A 21,071-nucleotide genomic window follows, 5' to 3' on the forward strand; every position below is an offset into this window, starting at 1 on the left:
TTATTTTAAACCTTACAATTGCTCTGTGAAGAAGAGATTATATCCCACTTGGTACTCAAAGCCCAGACATGGCGACACATGCCTGTAATCCTAGCTACTTGGAAGGCTAAGGTGGGAAGATCACTTGAGCCCATGAGTGCAAGACTAGCCTGAACAATGTAGTGAGACCTGTTATCTAAAAAGTAATAAACAAATAAATAAATAAAAGCCAGGTGGCTCTCACTAAAAATTCCATGCCTTTTTACATTATACAGTAGGAGACCCTTAAATTATAGTGAAATCAGTCTCCATTCCATGTTGACATCATACTATGAGTGAAAAGAGGTTTTTTAATTCAATTTGTTTGAATTAAACATATTCTGTTGTATGTTCAAAGATAGTTGTCCCAATTTAAAAATGTCCTTGTTTGAATAGGACAGAAGCAGAGCCAGAGCAACCAAGAGCCATTGCTGTATCAACAAATAATCGAATTTAGGCTAATGAAAATGAACTCACTGTCAAAAATGATCATGAAATTAAAATATTCTCTGCTCTTGACTGGCTGGAATAATATTTGATTCCTGAGTTCTGCCTTTCCACTTATTCTGCCATAATCTTTGAGATATATGAAGTCATCCCTGAATACTGTTTAATGCTCTGGTTAAACTCCATTTCACTCTGACCAATCAGAGTATGTGAGCTGATCATAAGGAGATATTATCGAGAGACTTGTCAGAGGATGTCACTGCCCAATATGTTTTTGTGACCTTTTTTATCTGTAAGAGTTGCTGGTATTGCTTTTTAGAATGAAATAGACTAATTTTGTCCATTACAGTGTTGATAGTTTGATAACTCACTGTGGTAATCAATTGATCTTATCAGAATAATATAACCAGTAGAGGAAATGTAACTGAAGCATATACAGATTTATTTGATATATTGTTTATGCAGGTTGAGAAAAGGCTGAAATATTCTCCTTTTGCTGGAAATATAATAACTAAAACCCCCATAGCCTTGATCTTTTTTATCTTTTATTGCTTTTCCTTGACTAAGAGAATTTGGTTTTGGCAAAGCTAAATGAATTTAGAATAAAGTCATTTATTTGTGTCATACATAAGCTTGATTAAGAAGGTTTTTATGGCCAAGAGCTATGGCTCATGCCTGTAATCCCAGCACTTTGAGAAGCTGAGACAGGAGGATCACATGAGTCTTGGAGTTCAAAACCAGCCTGGGCAACATCGTGAGGTCTTGTCTCCACAAGAAATAAAAATAAATAGCAAGGCATAGTGGCATACCATTGCACTCCAGTGATCGCGCCATTGCACTCCAGCCCTGGGTGACAAAGTGAGATCCTGTCTCAAAAAAACAAAGGAAGATTTTTATTTCTTTTTAGAAAGAGAGTGCATAAAAGAGAAAGCATAGGCCAGGGACAGTACCTCATGCCTGTAATATTAGCACTTTGGGAGGGCAAGGCAGGAGGATCGCTTGAGCCTAGGAGTTTGAGAGAAGCCTGGGCAACATAGAGAGACCTCATCTCTCCAAAAAATAGAAAAATTAGCCAAGCACAATGGCACGTACCTGTAGTCTCAGTTATTTGGGAGGTTGAGATGAGAGGATCACTTGGGCCTGGGGGATTGAGGCTGCAGTGAGCCATGATTGTGCACTGCACTCCAGTCTGGGCAACAGAGCAAGACCCTGTCTCAAAAAAAGAAAGAAACCATAAAAAATATAGTGGCTTTAAAAAGATGGTGTATTTCGGCCGGGCGCGGTGGCTCAAGCCTGTAATCCCAGCACTTTGGGAGGCCGAGACGGGCGGATCACGAGGTCAGGAGATCGAGACCATCCTGGCTAATACGGTGAAACCCTGTCTCTACTTAAAAAAATACAAAAAACTAGCCGGGCGAGGTGGCGGGCGCCTGTAGTCCCAGCTACTCAGGAGGCTGAGGCAGGAGAATGGTGTAAACCCGGGAGGCGGAGCTTGCAGTGAGCTGAGATCCGGCCACTGCACTCCAGCCTGGGTGGCAAAGCAAGACTCCGTCTCAAAAAAAAAAAAAAAAAAAAAAAAGATGGTGTATTTCTCCCACACATATTAGTCTAGAGAGAAAAGGACTGGCCCCAAAAGGCAGATAGCTCAATTACATAAGATCACTCAAGGACTCAGGTTCTATAATGAATTTGTTCAATTATCTCTTAGGATGTTGTCCTCATGTACATAGTTAAAGTCAGGGACATGTTTCAATTCAGAAGAAGAGGGAAATTTCAAGCAAAAGTGGAGAGAAGGCAATTTCCTTTTAAGCAAATAGTGAGGAAGTTGCATACATCACTTTTATTCACATTCCATTGACAAAAATGTTGTCCATGGCCACACTTAGCTGCAAGGGAACTAGGAAATAATTGTTTGCAACTCAGCAGCCATGTGCCCTGTTAAAATTATTGTATCTATGGAACCAGGAGAAAACTTGTTTTTTTTTTTTTTTTTTTTTTTGGAGACTGAGTTTCGCTCTTGTTGCCTAGGCTGGAATGCAATGGCGCAATGGCGTGATCTCGGCTCACTGCAGCCTCCACCCCCCAGGTTCAAGAGATTCTCCTGCCTCAGCCTCCCGAGTAGCTGGGATTACAGGCATGCACCACCACACCTGGCTAATTTTGTATTTTTAGTAGAGACGGGGTTTCACCATATTGGTCAGGCTGGTCTCGAACTCCCGACCTTAGGAGATCCGCCCGCCTTGACCTCCCAAATTGCTGGGATTACAGACGTGAGCCACTGTGCCTGGCCAGGAGAAAACTTTTTAAGAAAACAATCAGCAGTCTATCATAGTCTACACTACTGACCTTTCAGTGTCTGTGATTACCTTTATTCTCACACATAGATACTCCCTCTGTCCCAAGGGGGACATTCCAAGGCTCCCTTGGATTACTTCATCTGCTCAAAGTCAAGGATACCTGAATGATGCACATTCCTGACTCTCAGGTCTGTGATGGTCCCTCACAGTTCACTAACATGTTTTCTGTTCATCTCACATCCAGTATACTGCAGTAAAAGCTGTCATTCAGAGGATGGAAGAATGGGGAGCATGTCACAGTCAGTCCATAGGAACTTCCAAGATTCTTGCTATTTCAGTAGAAGAGATTTCTTGATTAGCCTGTGTAGCTATGTCCTGGTTCTAATTTCTAGGAACTACACCATTTTCCATTGTCCTCCATGGCCATATCTAAAGTTGATGTTAGAGGCCAGGCACAGTGGCTCACACCTGTAATCCCAGCACTTTGGGAGGCCAAGGCGGGCAGATAACTTGAGATCAGGAGTTCAAGATCAGCCTGGCCAACACAGTGAAACCCCATCTCTACTGAAAGTATTTTAAAAATTAGCTGGTTGTGGTGGCAGGCGCCTGTAATCCCAGCTACTCCGGAGACTGAGGCAGGAGAATCACTTGAACCCCGGAGGGTGGAGGTTGCAGTGGGCTGAGATTACACCACTGCACTCCAGCCTAGGCAAAACAGTGAGACTTCATCTTAAAAAATAAAAAATAATAATAATAAAGTTGTTGTTAGAGAATAGTACATCCTCCTAGGGAGCTGCACACTTTCAAAAACTTGCTACTTGTGGAGATTTGGAAGCCCAAGAGCTGTTTTAGCAAACAAATGACTCTTTTTTAGACCAATTTTGATTTCTTTTGGGAAATAATTCTCTGAATACTTTTGTTGACTTGTGGTCTTTTTGCTTCCATTCAGTTCCTTCTGAGTAAACAGATCTAAAGATTTTTTCTAAACATAGTTCCTAAGTCTTCTTGTTTCATTTGTGTACCTGTTTGCATTTAATGGCCCATCCTTTTTCCCTCCATTTTAATGGTGGTTACCCTGAGGCTAGCTAAAACCACAAACTTGAGTGAGAAGGCAATACCATTAATTTGATCTTTGCCTCTTAGCTGGCTGTATGTTTTGGCTGAGAAGTCTTAGTGAGAGATACTTATGAAAAATGTAGATCCTTTTAAACCCTTCTGTTTGGGTACAAGTAGTTCGATTTTCTAATCCTATATCCTTAAATTACTGTACTTAATCAGTTTAGATTATAGAGCACTTTTTCTGAAGTGACAGCTATCATAGGCACACAGTCTACCTTCCAAGTTATCAAAGGCAGTAGTTTTACTAAATATTGTGACATGACATAAAAAGGATCATTAGTTTTCCAGCCTGCAATATTTATTTTTTCACCTTGACCTTTACTCAGCCACAAAGCCAAGAAACATATTTGACATTTAAAGTTTTTATCTTGGCAGTATATCAATTCTGGTTACTTATCCCAAAACACAGTACCTTAAATAAGAAATTTTTTTCTTTTTATGTGATAGTATGTGGAGATAGCACATGGTCTAGAACTTTATGCATCTCAGCTCCATGAGATCATTCACAGACTTGTATTCTTTTCATCCTAGTGTTCTGCAGCAGTATTGCTCAAACTCAGGACTATTGGCATTTGGGGCAGTTAATTCTTTGTTATAGGTGGCTGTCATGTGCATTACAGGATGTTCAACAGTATTCCTCATCTCTGCAGGATGCCCATAGGACATGCTCATTTGAGACAAACAACATCTGCAGACACTGTCCAATGTTCCCCAGGGAGCAAAATCACCCCTGGTTGAGAATCATTGCTGTATAGTTGCCTAGGATCTCATCTTCATCTGCATGATCAAAGCAGATTTTGATCCATAATGAAGAGTAAAATAAATCATTCGAAATCACCCCAGATTTTATAATTGGCAGACAAAGACATTAATATTGTAACTTTATTCCATATGTTCAAAAAAATAAGTACAGAAATGCAAGATATTTAAAAGGAACCAAATTAAACTTTAAGAGGTAAAAATTACAATGTCTGATAGAACTAAGAAATATATTGAATAGGATGAAGGGCAGATGGGACATTGCAGAAGAAAAGATTAGTGAACTTGAAAACATAGCAGTTGAAACTATTCAAAATTAAATACAAAGAAAAAGCAGATTTAAAAAAAGAGAGAAAGGAACATCAGTGAGCTGTGAAATCCTTCAAAAGGCCTAATGAATGTGTAATTGGAAGACCTGAAGGAAAGGATGGGAGTGAACGGTGGGCAAAAAGCATTTGAAGAAATAATGGCTTATGTTTTTCCAAATTTGATGAAAATTACGGACCCAAGAAGTTTTGTGAATTCCAAGCAAAAGAAACACGAAGAAAACTACATCAAGGCCGGGCGCGGTGGCTCAAGCCTGTAATCCCAGCACTTTGGGAGGCCGAGACGGGCGGATCACGAGGTCAGGAGATCGAGACCATCCTGGCAAACACGGTGAAACCCCGTCTCTACTAAAAAATACAAAAACTAGCCGGGCGAGATGGCGGGCGCCTGTAGTCCCAGCTACTCGGGAGGCTGAGGCAGGAGAATGGCGTGAACCCGGGAGGCGGAGCTTGCAGTGAGCTGAGATCTGGCCACTGTACTCCAGCCTGGGCAGCAGAGAGAGACTCCGTCTCAAAAAAAAAAAAAAAGAAAAGAAAAAGAAAACTACATCAAGGCATGTTATGATGAAATTGCTCAAAACCATTGATAAAGATAAAATCTTAAAAAGTATCCAAAGGAAAAAAGATAATATGTGTAAAGAAACAAAGAAAAGTATGATAGCAGATTTCTCCTTAGAAACAGTGCCAGCAATAAGACAGTGGGACCACATGTTAAAAATACTAAACAGAACAAAAAGCAAAAATGTCCCTCAAAAACTAAGATGAAATGCTTTTATAGACATACAAAAGCTAAAATAATTCATCACTAGGAGATCTGGATTACTGATAATGTTAAAGGAAATCCTAAGGAAGAAGAAAAATAATACTTCACAGAAATATGAATCTACTCTATTCAAAGGAATTAGGGAGCATGGCAAATGGTACGTATGTGGGTAAAAATATAATAAGAATATAATTCTGTATTCTTCAGGTCCTTTCTTTGCTTATCACTTTGGTGGGTTTCTCTTCCTCTGTAGTTTTCAACAATAAGTCCTCGAACCTTCTGCTTTTTTTTTTTTTTTTTTTTTTTAGTCAGAGTCTTACACTGTCGCCTGGGCTGGAGTGCAATGGCGCGATCTCAGCTCACTGCAACCTCCGCCTCCTGGGTTCAAGCGATTGTCCTGCCTTAGCCTCCCGAGTAGCTGGGGTTATAGGCGCCTGCCACCTTGCCCGGCTAATTTTTTGTATTTTTAGTAGAGACAGAGTTTCACTATGTTGGCCAGGCTGGTCTCAAACTCCTGACCTTGTGATCCACCCACCTCGGCCTCCCAAAGTGCTGGGATTACAGCATGAGCCACTGCACTCTGCCACCTTCTGCATTTTTATATTGCATTCTTGCCTTTGGAGAAGTCATAAATACACTTTTCAAAAAAAAGTAATTTCTAATTTTTGTCCTAACTCAAGTTCCAATTTAATAACTTTAGTGACTCTATATAAAATCTTCAGTGGACCAGGCAACTTGTGTACAGCACAACTTCAGGGATACCATTCCCATAGACTATGATTGTACATCTGTATATCATGTTTCTGATTATAACACTGCATTCACCTTTTCACTGTCCCATCAAAAGTATTTGAGTTGAACTCGAGCACTGTTTCTTAAAAACATCTTTATCTCTTATATCATCTCCCCTTTTCTTTGTATAATACTGAGTCTTCCTAGCCCTTATGTTGTGGCTTAAGCCCCACCTTTTTTAAAGGATGGTTCTAAATTCTTTCTGCCCAAAATGAACATCTACTATGATTATACCATGTGTCATTCATTATGACACCAAAATACTGTCTTGTTGTTATTTCGATGTTTCATATGTGTGTGTCTTGTCTTGAATTCTTCAATTAAACTGTTTATTTTTTAAAGACAGTGTGGGGCCGGGCGCGGTGGCTCAAGCCTGTAATCCCAGCACTTTGGGAGGCCGAGACGGGCGGATCACGAGGTCAGGAGATCGAGACCATCCTGGCTAACACGGTGAAACCCCGTCTCTACTAAAAAATACAAAAAACTAGCCGGGCGAGGTGGCGGGCGCCTGTAGTCCCAGCTACTCGGGAGGCTGAGGCAGGAGAATGGCGGAAACCCGGGAGGCGGAGCTTGCAGTGAGCTGAGATCCGGCCACTGCACTCCAGCCTGGGCAACAGAGCGAGACTCCGTCTCAAAAAAAAAAAAAAAAAAAAAAAAAAGACAGTGTGAGGCTGTTTATCTCCTAGGAGAGCAATTGAAGTTGTGCATGTTCAGCAAGCATCCCTAATTCCAGAATTGATGCATAAAGTAGCAAAAGGCCAAAGGATTATTAACCTTACGCTTTTTTTCAGTTGTTCTATTTAAGCAAACTACACCCCATCTAAAGTAAGGTTTGAAGTAGTTTGGACTTTTCTCTAAAGATTTGATTTCTGCTTGGTTTTGAAGTTCTGTATTAGAAAGAAATCACACTAACCCTTACTTCATTTGGTTAATATTTGTTAATTGTTTCTATGGTAAATACAGATCTCTTCACATAGATTATGTATACTGAACTCCTTTCTTTTGAATACAAAAGTCCCATATTTCCCAAATTTAGTTTTTATTTAAATAATCATGTCCTGGATCACCTGAGGTCAGGAGTTTGAGACCAGCCTGGCCAACATGGTGAAACCCCGTCTCTACTAAAAATACAAAAATTAGCTGGGTGTGGTGGGAGGCACCTGTAAAACCAGCTACTCGGGAAGCTGAGGCAGGAGAATTGCTTGATCCCAGGACGGGGAGGTTGCAGTGAGCCGAGATAGTGCCACTGCACTCCAGCCTGGGAAACAAGAGTGAAACTCCATCTCAAAATAAATAAATAAATACATAAATACATAATTATGCCCTAATTAAAATTTCCCTCAATATTACCAGTGTTGGGTATGACCTCACATTGTTTCCATCCTGCTTTTCCCATACTTAATAGGCCCTCACTGACTCCTAAATATTGAAAATGGAGTTCAAATACATAGTTATTCCTCAAAATATTCCCTCCATACTCTGCTCAGATGGATGATTCCAAGCTCATCATGGATCTCTGCTCTACCTAAACTGGAAGTGGACTCAAGATTAGCCACACATACCTTAGGCTTGCCTCCTTTCTGTCTGGGAATAGCCTTCCTCCAGCCCTCCTAAATCTCATGTTTTTCAAGTCTAGCTGGTATCGAATCCCTGATCATCAGTTACCTTCCTCTGTTTTTACATCATCCTAAATAGAGATAACTAACAGGGAATACTGTTGTATTATAGTTTACTTGCTAAAGTACATGAATTTTAATACATGCTTTACTTAAATGTTATTTAAAGAACTTGGTGAAAGCTCTGAAATTTTTCTTCATTTGTTACTCTTCTCTGGAGCACCTCTGCATTTCCACATGTGGTGGCACTTTGCATCATAGGAGAGAATGGACATTTCATAGGTACAGTGGATTGAGGTAGCGATATTGAGAGACAGGACTAGCTGGATTTCCGAGGCCAACTAAGAATTCTTAAGCCTAGCTGTAGATGGTGACCATACCCACCTTTAAACACAAGGCTTGTAACTCAGCTCACACCCAACCAATCAGGTAGTAAAGAGGGCTCACTAAAATACAAATTAGAGTAAAAACAGGAGGTAAAGAAATAGTCAAATCATCTATCATCTGAGAGCACAGGGGGAGGGACAATGATTGGTATACAAATCCCAGGCATTTGAACTGGGATCGGGCAACCCCCTTCGGGTCCCCTCCCATTGTATGGGAGCTCTGTTTTCAACGTATTAAATCTTGCAGCTGCACACTCTTCTGGTCTGTGTTTGTTCCGGCTCGAGCTGAGCTTTGGCTCAGGGTCCATCACTGCCGAATGCTGCCATCGCAGACCCGCCACTGACTTCCACCCCTCTGGATCCGGCAGGGTGTCCCCTGCACTCCTGATCCAGTGAGGTGCCCATTGCCTCTCCCAATGGGGCTAAAGGCTCGCCATTGTTCCTGCATGGCTAAGTGCCCAGGTTCGTCCTAATCAAGCCAAACACTAGTGGCTGGGCTCAACGGTTCTCTTCCGTGACCCACGGCTTCTAATAGCGCTATAACACTCACCGCATGGCCCACGGTTCCATTCCTTGGGATCCGTGAGGCCAAGAACCCCAAGTCAGAGAACAAGAGGCTTGCTGCCATCTTGGGAGCGGCCCGCCACCATCTTGAGAGCTCTAAGAACAAAGACACACCCCACTTAACAGTATGAGAGAGTACCAGATAAGAAATCTAAATACATTCCTAGCTCTTCCTGAGCCAGTTCTATTTGAAATGACTTTATTATTCAAGATAATGCCTAATACATAAGAGATATTCAAATAGAATTGCTACAACTTATTCAAATCTGTGTTCATCCTCAATTTGAAATTAGTACTGCCATTCTCTGTTGATAATTGAGAGGTTACTGAACATCTTTGCATCTTTGGTATTTTTTCTTCTTCTTTTTTTTTTTTTTTTTTTTTTTGAGAGGGAGTCTCTCACTCTGTCACCAGGCTGGAGTGCAGTGGTGCAATCTCAGGTCACTGCAACCTCCACCTCCTGAGTTCAAGCGGTTCTCCTGCCTCAGCCTCCCTAGTAGCTGGGACTACAGGTGCACACCATCATGCCCAGCTAATTTTTTAATCTTTACTAGAGACGGGGTTTCACCATATTGGCCAGGATGATCTCGATCTCATGACCTCATGATCCGCCTGCCTTGGTCTCCTAAAGTGCTGAGATTACAGGCTTTGAGTTCTTCTTCTTCTTCTTCTTCTTCCTCCTCCTCCTCCTCCTCCTCCTCCTCCTTCTTCTTATTCTTCTTTCTTCTTTCTTCTTCTTCTTTCTTCTTTCTTCTTTCTTCTTTTTCTTCTTCCTTTTTTCTTCTTTTTTTTTGACTGAGTCTCACTCTGTCACCCAGGCTGAAGTGCAGTGGTGCGATCTCAGCTCACTACAAGCTCTGCCTCCTGGGTTCACGCCATTCTTCTGCCCCAGTGTCCCGAGTAGCTGGGACTACAGGCACCTGCCACAGCGCCTGGCTACTTTTTTGCATTTTTAGTAGAGATGGGGTTTCACCATGTTAGCCAGGATGGTCTGGATCTCCTGACCGCGTGATCTGCCCACCTCAGCCACCCAAAGTGCTGGGATTACAGGCTTGAGCCACCGCGCCCGGCCAAGTTTTCTTCTTTTATTTGGATAACTGTAGATTTTATTTGGATAACTATAGATTTACCTACTTATTCTCTATTCTTCCTTCTCTTTAGTGCTCTGTTGTCAATTTATTATATTTATCTTATCTCATATTTCTTTTCTTTCTTTTATATGACCAGTCTGCAGTCCCTCCTATATTGTGGTGGGAGGTGGGAGAGCAGGCCTGGGACTGGTAGTGGGAACATCTTCTACCTAGACATGGTAATATTTTATTTTGTAAAGGTTGAGTTGAGTAGATGAACTGAAGGAGGTAACTGAGACAAGCATGGGCCATCCAGCAAGGCTTGCCTGAGGGACATGTCAGGAATCAGAGTACCAAGCCAAAAATAGACCGAACTGCTGGAAAGCAAAATCAAAATGAGTGTAAAGGAAGGCAGCCTAGAAATGGGGTTGTGTGGAGAGCAACGTGGGTGTTTACCTGGTACTAGGCTTTTGCATGTTCTACAAGCCCTTGCATGGTTGAGGAAGCTCCATTTTGAAGAATCAGTATTGGAGCAGAAGCCACCAGTCAGTTTCTTATTGATTATTAAATCATAAGCAATTCCTCCTTAATTAAAAAATAATGAAAGATGGCATATTTTAAATAGGACCCATTGTATTTTCAGTAGCATTTAAATGAAAAGGTATGTTTTGGGGGAGAGAATATACTACAGCATTTCACAATAAAATATTTCCATATAAGTGATTTTATTTTATTTTTATTTATTTTTGTTTTTGTTTTTGTTTTTGAGACAGAATTTCACTCTTGTTGCTCAGGCTGGAGTGCAATGACACAATCTCGGCTCACTGCAACCTCTGCCTCCTGGGTTCAAGCAATTCTCCTGCCTTAGCCTCCCCAGTACCTAGGATTACAGGCATGCATCACCAATCCCAACTAGTTTTCTGTTTTTAGTAGAGATGAGATTTCACTGTGTTGGCCAGGCTGGTCTCAAACTCCTGATCTCAGGTGATCCACCCACTTTGGCCTCCCAAAGGGCTGGGATTACAGGTGTGAGCCACCGCACCTGCCCTGAGTGATTTTAAAATTAGAGAATTGTCTTGTTCTGGGATTAGGGTTAGCTTATTGTTCAGCTACCATTTCAGTAAAATAAATAATTCCAGTAAAGGAACAATAATTATAGTTATCTTGACTTGGTATATTATGCAATGTTTAGGCAATTTTAGCGTAAAGAGAAGAAATCAAAAGCTCTTGCCTAGCACACGTGCTGGTTAAGCATTCTTGTTGGAAAATAATGCGCTCTCATTTCAGAGCAAAGACAGCAAAGCTGACTCTGGTATTTGGTGAGCTAAATGAGTGATATTTCTAAGAACAGGACCATTTGAGCCCTGTAGGAGCTTTTGAGCATGTGTATTCAACTGTTCACTCTCATGTCTATAACCCGCGCTGCTTCTCCATCATTATGTGCAGACCATAAGCCCTATAGTGGTGACAACTGCTTTTAGGCCCCTTTGCCTTAAATACAGCAGAATGCCTATATATTAGACTTTTATTTCTTGAATCTTGGCTAGACATTTCAACTTTCATTTAAATGTTGTAGCATCACGTGATCAGAACATTATAACCTGGAGTATCATTGATAGGAAAGAAATAGTAAAATACCATATGTAAATATGTAAATGTAAAAATAAATGGAAATTTGAACTCAATTATTTGACTAATGCATGTATACCGTCTGGCTGACTCCATTTCAAACATCTTATGCATTTACTTGTAGTTTTTATCTTCTCTAAATATAATAACTTGTGGTGGAAGCATGTGGAAGAGTCTTCCATTTACCAAAGTGATTTCTATGTCATTTTTTTGAGTTTGATTTCAGTCTTGTGACTGACAAATTCTAAGTATCTGCCCTTTTGAGCAAATAAATTTGTCAATCAGATATTTTCTAAAAGGAATATTTTTTGTTAATATTAGTTTAGGTTCATGTGGACATTGTTTAAAAATCTTTGAGAACTTTAATGATTAAATTTTATAATACTTTATTAGTTATAGCCAAGTATGCTGCTACTTTCATCAATACGTATACTCTGTTTCTACGTGAAATGAAAAATATTGTTTTATTTGACACTCCCCTCCTCATTATATTGTACACAGTAAAATCCAAACGGAAGCCAGTAACTTCTGAACTCTAATTGTGTCCATCCTGCAAAGCATATGGGTTTGTTCACTGATTCATTTCCAGAGAACTAGACCATCATCATGAGAACCCCCACATTCCTCAAGTCAAATTTACATGTTTCCGAAGGAACACCAGATGGTAGTGAGCACTTTGCTAAATAACATTGAGTTTTATTTATTTTCTTATGGATTTTATCCTGTTTTACTATGTGTCAGTATCCCTCCCTTATTTTAGAAATCCATAAACATTGCACTTACTTTCATTTTGAACTTTCTTCTTACTAATTTAGACATTAAATGAAAGAGATATATATGCTTATTATCCCCAAGTTTAATATATATATTTTTAAAAGTTAAGCTCATACTTTAATTTTATTTCTTCATGTGAGCATCATTTATTCATTTGTTTATTTACTCAATATTTATTTAAATGATCTATGACCACAGTGACTAAAAACTGTTGCATACTAGAGGGGCAAAAATGAATATGTTGTGTGGTTAATCTTAGAGGTTCACTGGGAAGTAGGGAAGACAAACATGCATACAAATAATTGCCATAGAAGAGTTGTTATTGTAGGGTCATAAATGGGACAGGATGCAAAGGCAGAGGAGGGAGGTAATGACAGGGCTGACTTGAAAGAGAAAGTGAGGCTGGGCGTGGTGGCTCACACTTGTAATCCTAGCACTTTGGGAGGCTGAGGTGGGTGGATCACCCGAGGACAGGAGTTCCAGACCAACCTGGCCAACATGGTGAAACCCTGCCTCTACTAAAAATACAAAAATGAACCAGGCATGGTGATGCGTATCTGTAATCCCAGCTATTTGGGAGGCTGACGCAGGAGAATCGCTTGAACCTGGGAGGCGGAGGTTGCAGTGAGCTGACATCGCACCATTGCACTGTGGCCTGGGTGACGGAGTGAGACTCTGTCTCAAAAAATAAAGTAAAGTAAAATAAAATAAAATAAAATAAAGAGAAAGTGACATTTGACTCTTGAAAGATTAGCAAGAGAAAACAAGGAATGATGTTTTAGGCAACAAGAGCAATATATGTAGATAAGAGAAGCATCATTTTTAAAAAGCATATTTGGGAAATAATGAGAAATTTCATGAGGACATTGGGCATGAAGGATCAATGTGATAGATGTAATTGGAAAGGTAGGATAGATCTAGCTTGTCTGAAGGATGTCTTGTGCTTTGAACCTGTGGACCAAAGGATATGGATACTTTCAAACAATTGCATGATGAAATATTTTGTTTTAGGAAGATAATTTGGAGGCAAAAAGACTGAAATGTGAAGGTAGTGGTAATACATATGGAGAATAGTTAGGATACTACTAGAATAGTCTGGGGGAGAAATAATGAAGACTTCTTTAACCAAGGCTGCAACAATAGGGATGTAGAGGGGCAAACTGAGCAGCATTTCCCAGGTACTGTAGGGAACTTGAGTACAGTGGATATGTGAGACAATGAATAGTGAGTCATTATTATTCTCTGCTTTTCTTTTATCTTCCTTTTAAAAACTTCCCTGTCCTGGTTTCTCTTTAATTTTAAGGAAAAGAGCTGCTAAAATGTGTGCTTTATAGAGAAAGAAGCTTACTAGACCTTATATGTTCTCACTTATGGCTCATTTAGTGATAACCAGGGTGTCCCTAAGCAATTGAGTAGTGATACCAGACCAGCTTCTGCATGGTGCAGCTTTAATGTGTTATTGTTTGAGCTTCATTAATAATTAGACTTGCAATGAAAATAACCAGTTCAAGTGATCTTATAATCAACTTTGTGCCTCAGCATCCGGAACTTTGAGAGAGCGACTGTGTTCATTTATCAGGAGGCATTCTGCTTCCTCTGTGGTGTGCCATTCCCTTACTGGGTAAAGAGTATTGTCTCTCTGGCAGTTTTGTATCAGTGAGTTATACGAAGGAGGTCATAGCAAACCACCTGTACTTTAGAAAGTTAACACAGAAACACCGAAGAGGTATTTCTTCTTTGTGGTACTTCTCAGATGCAAGCTTAGCTCTATTTCCATAGCACACCAGTCCAGGCTCTCATTTTCTCACATTCGATTGACTACAAGAGCTTTCTGACTTGTCTACCTTTAGTCTCTTCCTCTCTTAAGCTGTCCTGCCCTCTGCTACTAGATTAATCTTTCTAAAAGATTATCTTCATAGCATTCCTCACCTGCTTGTTGTCCAGTGCCCATCCTTTTGGCATTCCATTTTCATCGTAATTTGGCCTCAGATGTACCTACTGGCCTCAAATGTACCTGTTGGACACATTGAGATGAATTCTTACTCTGTTGCCCAGGCTGGAGTGCAGTGGTGTGATCTCGGCTTACTGCACCCTCCACCTCCCAGGTTCCAGTGATCCTAGTGCCTCAGCCTCCTGTGTAGCTGGAACCACAGGCATGCACCACCACAACTGGCTATTTTTTTTGTATTTTTAGTAGAGGTGGGGTTTCACCATGTTGCCCATGCTGGTCTCGAACTCCTGAGCTTAGGCCATCCTCCCTCTTCAGCCACCCAAAGTGCTGGGGGTTCAGGTGTGAGCCACTGCAGTCAGCCTGTTTTGTGCTTTTAATTTCCTTCTCCTTCCTAAAGTAGTTGACTGTTATATAACATGTATTATCCAAAGTTCATAGTACACTCTAAATACCAATATTATGATATCTTTATTTTTAAATATAGAAACCTTTCTCTTCTTTACCAAAAACCACAGTGACTCAGCTACTTGCATGTCTAAAATGGTCTCTGCATTTTTCTGTGGCTAGTCTTTATGATGGTTATAGATCAGTAACAGCCTTTTTGGAAGCATAATATTAGGTATTAATCATGACAATCTTAAGGAATCACTGCAGTTAACCAGGTAGACCAATTTAGTTGGACTGTTAACCAGGTAGACCAATTTAGTTGGACTGTGGTCTTTTTTTTTTTAGTATGTAAAAACATGGGTTCAGGGGATGAAAACAACTCTACATTCATGAAGAATGTATTTTCAGATGCTCTTACATTCCCTGATTTTTCAATACTGCTATGGTTTTTTAACAGTTTCTTTACTTATGAAATTGATATAAAATAACTGCCTTGTCATAAGAATGTATAATAACTGAGAAGGGCAAAGACTATAAGCTAATTTTACTCACCATCTGCTACATGGGAGTGACTCAGTTCATTGCTCAGCAAACCCACAAGTTACTGTGTTGTGTCTCTGTGGGGTCTCCTGGGGAGAACAGAAACGATAAATATTAAATCTATAAATGTCAAGGGGTCACTTTAGTTGACTCTTGGTTGCTAAAGGAAACAGAGGTTCAAAGGTCCTGTAAAATTATAATTTTTCAAAGTGAAAATGAATGAATAGAAGATGCTGAGACAGGGATCTTATTTTATGTTTGTTTTCCTCTCATACCCTTGTCAATTAAGATTTTTTGAATCTCTTGCTTTTCTCCACTGGAAGCCTGCCCTGATATTTTCTAATTGGGTACAGAGATAATACATAACTGGCCAGGAGTGGTGACTCATACCAGTAATCTCAGCACTTTGGGAGGCTGATGTGGGCAGATCACTGGAGGCCAGGAGTTCGAGACCAGCCTGACCAACATAGTGAAACCCCATCTCTACTAAAAATACAAAAAGATTAGCTGGGTGTGGTGGCTCGTGCCTGTGGTTTCAGCTACATGAGAGGCTGAGACACGAGGATCACTGAAACCTGGGAGGCGGAGATTGCAGTGAGCCGAGATCATACCACTGTACTCTAGTCAGGGAGACAGAGCAAGACTTTGTCTCAAAACAGACAAACAAAAAAAAGGAGACAAGGAGAGCGTAATACATAACAAAGAAGTAAGAAAACAATTTCAAGTAGTGATAAATGTCATAAAAGAAATAATACAAACTTTTTGCTGCCCTTCATTAGATAAAGATGGTAAGAGAGAAGGCCTCTGGGCTGGGCCTGGTGGCTAATGCCTGTAATCCCAGCACTTTGAGAGGCCAAGGTGGTGGATCACCTGAGGTCAGGAGTTTGAGACCATCCTGGCCAACATGGCGAAACCCCGTCTCTACTAAAAATACAAAATTAGCCTAGTGTGGTGGCTTGCACCAGTAATCCCAGCTACTCAGTAGGCTGAGGCAGGAGGATTGCTTGAACCTAGGAGGCAGAGGTTGCAGTGAGCTGAGATTGTGCCATTGTACTCTAGCCTGGGTGACAAGAGCAAAAAGAAAAAAAAAAAGAGAGAGAGAGAGAGAGAGAGAAAGCCTCGTGAGCAAAATGACATTGGAATCCAGTGTTGCAGTAGAGCTAGCCGTATGAAGATCTGCAGCAAAAACAGTGCAGAGCCCTTCCGAAATTCTGCTGAATCTATTTGAGGCCATGAGTGTGTGTCTGTGGGCGGGGGCGGGGGGGGCGGGGCGTAAGTGTTTATGTATGTGGGGAGAGCTAGAATGGGAGGAGGTTGTGCAATCTATTACCACCTTTGTTTCACAACATGGACTTGTCCATTTCAAGAAAAAAAACTGAGGCCAGGCACAGTGGCTCACACCTGTAATCCCAACACTTTGGGAGGCTGAGGCGGGTGGATCACTTGAGGTCAGGAGTTTGAGACCAGCCCGGCCAACATGGTGAAACCCTATCTCTACTAAAAGTATAAAAATTAGCCTGACCTGCTGGCACGTGCCTGTAATCCCAGCTACTTGGGAGGCTAAGGCAGGAGAATTGCTTGAACACAGGAGGCAGAGGTTGCAGTGAGCCAAGATCGTGCCACTGCACTCCAGCCTGGGTGAAGAAGAGAGACTCCGTCTCAAAAAATAAAAGAAAGAAAGAAAAAAATGAATGTCCCGATCTTGACATACTAATTTTGTGGAAATAAATTTACTTGCTAATACATGGGTTGGCCCATATAACTCCTCCATTGAAAATATTATTTTTTACAGTGACAGCTATTAAACTATACTTAGCATTCTATGTAACATGATGATGAAGATGTTAGAGATTGCAAATTTAATATGAAATTGGAGATGGACCATAGGAAGAAGGTAGAGACAATTCACAACTTACTAGGATGAATACAACACCTCATTATTTTTGAACAATGACAATACACACACATAAAGATAAAAAAATGCTGGTCTAGCTTGAGAGGATCAGGGAATAGTCTAGATTCTATACACGATGATTTTAATCTGATCAATTCACAATTTAAAAACAGGCTTCTGCTAACATATGTTTATACATTCTGCTTAAGCTTGAAAATAAATATGAGCTTTATCCATACTGCCCAGAAAAGGGGATGAACGAACTGAGATAGTATTCCATTTTCAAGTCTGTGTGCCAGTAACATGGCTTCAAGAAAGCAGCTCTTACAGAGACGCTGTGGCTGAGCTGCCAAGGATGTAGCTCCTTGAACTGTTCATTTGGAAAAGAGAGTGCTTATCAGTTAAAAATTGAGAAGGCAGATGTGCTTTATTATAACAAGTGTGTGTTTAGAAGTGGCAGTTCTCAAGGCAGACTTGTGGATACCCCTTCTCAACTCAACCTAAGAATCTTAGATGCTTTCATACCAGATGGCAGGCTCAGGCTCCGGATCAATTCCATGTGGAATAAAGTGGTGAAGCATAATCTTTCTAATACGATAGGTTCTTTATGGGCTACATTAATTGAAAGACCAAATTACAGTGCAGGAAATGCTAGGTTCCCTGCCGTGCATCTGTGCTCTGAAGATCTTGGCTTCCTGGCTCTCTCTCTGACAAGTTTTATGATCATGAGCAGTCACTTATCTACTGCCTCAGTCTTTTCAATAGGATAAATATGTTAGACCTTGGTGTTTTCTAGGGTCTAACAAGGTTTCATTACTTTATTATTCTGTTATATCTAGAGTATCTGTTTCAGTGTGGGCAGCCCTATGAGAGATACTGTCCAAAGCGTGTTCTTGAAGCAGCAAGCATGATTGTGGATAGTCTAGAATGGTTCAGAAACCAGCTCATAGGAGACCCAGTTAGCAGCAGGGATGATTAGCTTAGAGAAAAGAAAGTTAAGATTCTCTTTGAATATTTTAATTAATGTCACATAAAAAAAAAGACAGTCTATGTTGCTATAAAATATTTAATTGAGGTGACTCTTATAGTAAGTGCTCTAACCACAAAAGGAAAAAAAAAAGGGAATAGGAGGAAATTTTTAAAGATGATGAATAAGTTTATGGCACTGATAGTGATAATGGTTTCACAAGTGTATACTTGTGGCAAAGTACATCAAATTGTACACATAAAGTATACAGCTTTCTGTATGTCAGCCATATTCAATAAAGCAATTAAAACTATTTTTATATAACTGAGCCTAGTTACTAGAAGTTTCAGATGTCTGGCTTAGTATGTACAGTATAGTCCTTTCCTAAATATCCAGTAATAAAATACGCAGCCTATTGAGCTACATGTCAATAATGACATAGAAGTAGAAACAGGCCAGTGCAGTGGCTCACGCCTGTAATCCTTGCACTTTGGGAGGCCAAGGCGGGTGGATCATCTGAGGTCAGGAGTTCAAGACCAGCCTGATTAACATGGTGAAACCCCATCTCTACTAAAAATACAAAATTAGCCGGGTGTGGTGCCTTAAATTTTACAAGGTTAGAGCATTCCTTATAAACTAGGTAAGTCTACAATATTTTACAGAGATGCTATAAACATGTGACCTCAACCACCCACCAAAATGTCAGGTAACTGCACAGTATCTTTTATATTGTACTCTAATTCTTCGATGTTTGAGTTCCAACTATAAAATAATGAGACTCATTTCCCTGTGATATGACTTGTAAGCTCAGTCTCATTACATTTCATTTTAGCTTTTCTTTAAGTAGCTTGAATAATCCATAAAGTTAGAAGGCAGCATCTGATCTGTCTTTCTATATCCAGAAGCATATAGTACAGTGTTGAGCAAAATCAAGACTCTTTTTTTTGACATGGATTTTCACTCCATCACCCAGGCTGGAGTGCAGTGTCATGATCTTGGCTCGCTGCAACCTCTGCCTCCCAGGTTCAAGCGATTATCCTGCTTCAGCCTCTCCAATAGCTGGGATTACAGGTACACACCACCACACCCAGCTAATTTTTGTATTTTTAGTAGAGACAGGTTTATGCTATGTTAGCCAGGTTGGTCTTGAACTCCTGACCTCAAGCGATCCACCCACCTCAGCCTCCCAAAGTGCTGCGATTACAGGTGTGAGCCACCGCGCCCAGCCCAGAATCAAGACTGGAATGAAAGAAAGAGTGTGATTTGTGTAGGATTGTATAGTACCACAATGGCACTACTACTCACTGTGTCACCTGTATTTTGACCTGTTTGCTGGATCTTAGGAACTTGCAAAATTATTGAAGGTTCATGTGTTTAAAAATAGTCAATCAGGCAAAGAATAGCTAGAGAATTAGGTTTCACTCTCCTAGTCAAGAAGGGCATGGATCCTTTGCTACTTATTGATGTGTCTGTGACTTAGTGAACCAAAGAGGCAAGTGATCTGACAGGAATGTCTTTTCAGTGTTTGACTAATTCTCTTTCTATTGTGAATATATCCAAAGTTCTTTTTGTCTTTCTAAACCCTAACCCAGATAAACACAATGTATTTTTACACATTTTCTTTTCTTCTACATGACTTCCTGAAAAGAATGAAAAAAACTGCTAGTTATTGAGCACCTACCATGTGCTAGGCACTATGAGAGATTCCTTTGTATGCATTTTTTTTTTTTTTTTTTTTTTGAGGCGGAGTCTCGCTCTGTCGCCCAGGCTGGAGTGCAGTGGCTGGATCTCAGCTCACTGCAAGCTCCGCCTCCCGGGTTTACGCCATTCTCCTGCCTCAGCCTCCCCAGTAGCTGGGACTACAGGCGCCCGCCATCTCGCCCGGCTAGTTTTTTTTTTGTATTTTTAGTAGAGACGGGGTTTCACCGTGTTAGCCAGGATGGTCTCGATCTCCTGACCTCGTGATCCGCCCGTCTCGGCCTCCCAAAGTGCTGGGATTACAGGCTTGAGCCACCGTGCCCGGCCGTATGCATTAATTTATTAAATTTTCAGAGCAGCTTTGCCAGCTAGGTGATGTTGCCATACAGAATCTCAGAGGGCTAAGTAATTTATTCATGTCCTACAGCTAGTAAATGTGACTGAAAGATGATGTAATAAGCAATGTCCTGTTTTGGTCTTAGAGATATATTTAATTCTCATTACTCTAGGATTTGTGTCTAGGCCCATCCCAGTAGTATAAACCCACTTCTGTCTGCATCTACTGTGGACAACAAAGACATGCCTACCTCATAGCACACAGTGTGTCATTCCTTTTATAGTGTCCATCACACCCTGCTTTATCTTTGTATTTGGATACCTCCCTGATTTTAATTCCTGCAGGTCAGAAAGTGTTCCCTTTTTCATTTTTGTAACTACTGAAATAACCAACTAGCATGTTTTGTTACATTCAGTTTTCTTAATTATAGGTCCATGAATTAAGTCAAATGTGCTTTTCATTTTACAATGGAAATCTATGTGTGTCCTCAACATGTCTGATAACCATGACACAGTGGAGTGGTTCAGGAAGAGCATTCTCAAGTGCAAGGCTCTAACTGGGATAGCAGCACTGACCACCTGCTTCCAGCACTCCAGAGAATGACACTTCCAGTCATTAAACCATGGCTTTGGGACCATCACCTGGTTTTTTTCCCTTACTTTCTCTCATTGGGTGTGAAAGGATTCAGAGTATGTCATCCCCCAATATATCACTTTGGCATAAGGATTATTTTGAGG

The 21,071-nt window shown here is 40.6% G+C and overlaps 1 protein-coding gene and 1 pseudogene across 1 annotated transcript in view; one reads left to right on the forward strand and one right to left on the reverse strand.

The window, feature by feature from the left end:
* LOC117075969 overlaps positions 1 to 14,522 on the reverse strand; it is a 32,464-nt pseudogene extending 17,942 nt beyond the window's left edge.
* Positions 1 to 21,071, forward strand: part of RABGAP1L (RAB GTPase activating protein 1 like) — a 799,508-nt gene that overhangs the window by 574,616 nt on the left and 203,821 nt on the right.

The sequence above is a fragment of the Trachypithecus francoisi genome, unplaced genomic scaffold, assembly GCF_009764315.1.
Source record: "Trachypithecus francoisi isolate TF-2019V2 unplaced genomic scaffold, Tfra_2.0 Lachesis_group5, whole genome shotgun sequence".
NCBI classification, from domain to species: Eukaryota; Metazoa; Chordata; class Mammalia; order Primates; family Cercopithecidae; genus Trachypithecus; species Trachypithecus francoisi.